The sequence below is a fragment of the Gavialis gangeticus genome, unplaced genomic scaffold (assembly GCF_001723915.1).
Source record: "Gavialis gangeticus isolate Ggan-Ray unplaced genomic scaffold, GavGan_comp1, whole genome shotgun sequence".
NCBI classification, from domain to species: domain Eukaryota; kingdom Metazoa; phylum Chordata; order Crocodylia; family Gavialidae; genus Gavialis; species Gavialis gangeticus.
In genome coordinates this window covers 31,089,291-31,092,257 of record NW_017729028.1, presented here as the reverse complement: position 1 = coordinate 31,092,257, position 2,967 = coordinate 31,089,291, and the positions used below count along the sequence as shown (strand labels likewise).

General features: G+C 43.6%; 1 protein-coding gene across 1 annotated transcript in view; it reads left to right on the top strand.

The window, feature by feature from the left end:
- KIF13B (kinesin family member 13B) overlaps positions 1-2,967 on the top strand; it is a 200,729-nt gene that overhangs the window by 97,768 nt on the left and 99,994 nt on the right. The gene's annotated exons all lie outside the window — the stretch shown is intronic.

Sequence of the window (2,967 nt, the reverse complement as noted above, 5' to 3'; positions counted from 1 at the left end):
CACCCGAGTCCCCAGCCACATGTGGCAGCAGGGTGCCGGGCCAGCCCCGCCTGGCCCCATAGCCACAGCTCTCAAACTCCCACCTGAGTCCCCAGGCACACATGGCGGCAGCATGCAGGGCCAGCCCCATAGCGCTCCTGCCAAAGTCCTCGTCCTCACACATTTTGGCGACCCCTGCTGTAGCATGATGAAGTCATAAATGATTATTAATTTTCCATGGGTTAAATCCCCACCCTTTCCATCCCAGTGGAATCGACCCAAAATCCACAGCATTACACAGCTTGTAGCTAATAGACTGCACTTTAAAGGTAAAACATTACATTTGTTGTCTTGTTTCCCTTTGAGTTCGCTACCTTAGTAAGTGAGCTACTTGTCCTTACACAACTATACAGAAGTAAAACTTAAAAAAACCAACCCAAAACCAGACTAAACAAAATGTTGAGTGACCCATTATGACGGTCATAAGAGTTGTGTGCTCAGAGGCTTGTATCTAAATTTAGACCATGCAGTGTATCGTTCCTTCTGGGCTCAGTATCCCTCTGATAGTTGTGGCAATACAAAATCTAACCTTTTCCTTTTTTTCGTGGAAAAGTTTGGTACCAATCCTCCCTTTTAACTTCTCAGATAAAATAAAAAAAGGTTCTCAATGCCGTTTTTTAAAAAAATTAACTCCAAAATGTGGTGCTGGGTGACCCCATCATCAATCGGCAATTCTTTGCTAAACTGGAAAACTAAGCAAGCAGGTAATTCAAACTGGATGGAGATGCACCTGCTTTCTTAGGTCTGAATTTGGTCCCCCTTGTCTGCAACATCTCTGTATTCTTTTCTTACAAATAGGCAGTGTTAGCATCTCTGGATGCAACAACAACCGAAAAAAAGTGGCTAATAATGCTTAGCACTAATCTCATACACCTCAGCAAGCTAATCAGAACTGCTATGTGATCAATATTATCCCCATTTTACTGATGGCAAGACTCAGGTGTTAAGTGATTTGCCCAGTGTCGGAGCAAATCAGTAAACCAGTTTTAGAGCTTGAAAGCAGTCGCGGTCCAGCCTCGTGGTCTATTTACCAGGCTGCACTGCTGCTGCTTAATCTATTCTTTATTCACAAAAGCCATATTTGAGCTTTGTTCTGGAGGCAGCGCTGACTTCACTTTCCTATCTGCATACAGTTCATCCTCTTGGCTTAGACCTGCGAATTTCTTTTCTCTGATTTGAGGTATTTGAGAGAGCCTCCCTTGAAGCTTTACCTAGACAGACGATCAGTTGGGTTGTGTCAGGTTCCTAGACTTGTATAAGTAATCAGGACTCGTGGTAGAGGTGATATCTTTTAATAAACCCACTAGATTTTTGCACAAAAAAAATCTTCAAATGTTTAATTTCTTTTCTTTTTCTTTTCTTTTTCGGAAAAATCTAATTGGTCTAATAAAAGATATCACCTCTACCATGAGTTCTGATTCCTTTTGCCTGTAGACCCGTATGGTTACAACCTGGATACCTAGACTTGTATAAAGCATGTTGAGAAAACTCATTCGACCCATAGCACGTGCTCCATCTTGTGGTCACATAGATCTGCAATCTGTTTAGGGTTCGGTTTACCTAAGACTCTTCTTTGGATGGAGATCTGGATGGAGCGGTGAGGAAGGCCGTGTAATGGGGAATTAACTTGCATTGATCAGTTGACATTATGTAAGCACCTAGAGACTAATGATGCGTTTGTCTTGTAAATGGCAAATATACGAGGACAAACAATCTACCATAAAAAATATACTTACTGTTGAACAAAGTAAAGCAGGCACCTGGCACTGTGCAGGTAAGGTTCTTTGGGTAGATGTGATATTTTTTATAATACCAGCTAAATAGTTGGGGAAAAGTTCTTTGCAAGTTTTTGGGCACACGCACCCTTCCTCGGGCATTGGGAGACTCGGCTGCTCCTCGGAGTGTGTGCTTACTGAGATTACACGCAATAAACACGATTCTCTCCCAGTTCCAGGTGGCTAAAGGGGAAAATCCTGTTTGCTTGTCAGCAAAGTGTCTGGGTGAGAGTATATAGGCCCCTGTCAAAAAAAAGACCAATAAACTTGGGCTCTTATGATTTAACAAGAGGATGTGGCTCTAGCGTTAAGCATGTCGCTGGGATTATCCTACCTCCATTGCTGCATGCTGTAAATATAGGGACTAGTAATGGGAATACTTCAGCTGCTCACTTGTCCCCACATGAACTATTTGACCATAAGAGCCAAGAACTTGACCGTGTTAAACGCTAATGTCCGTGTTAATGGTTGCTGGGGTTTTAACCATGCTTTTGTGAGAGAGCTTCTTGAAGTGATGGCTGGCCAGCCCTATCAGTACCTTACAATTTCTAATTGTTTTAAATGAAGCCAGATGGACTCCTAGACTTGAGTAGATCAAGGTTCTTCGGGTAAATCCGATATCTTTTATCAGACCAACTCAAATAGTTGGAAAAATTCTTCTTGGCAAGCTTTCGGGTACAAACACCCTTCTTCAGGCAGAGGAAGTGTCATAGACTTTATGACACAGAAATGGAGTTACTGTATTTGCTCAAATCTAAGATGGCCCTGAATGTAAGATGACCCCATAATAATTAGATTCTATATGTGGAAAATTTATACTTGTCCATGTGTAAAACCTAATTATTGGAGGGTCGTCTTTAATTTATTCCCCCACCACCACCACTGTAGGGGTGCAAGCAGTGTGGGGAGGTCAAGTGGCTTGTGTCTGCTCTCTTCCCCCGCCCCCCAGCCTTGGGCCCTGCAACCTACCTTCTGCTTCCCCCCCCAATCATTGCTCCTTGTGGCAGGCTCTGTTCCCCTTCTAACCTGGAGCACTACAGGCTGGAGCCGTGCTTGGTGCCACAGGCTGCACCAGGCATGGAGCCAGAAATGTGGAGCAACAGTAAGAGAGGAGGGAGTGGGATGGACTAAATGACCTCATATGGCTTTCCAT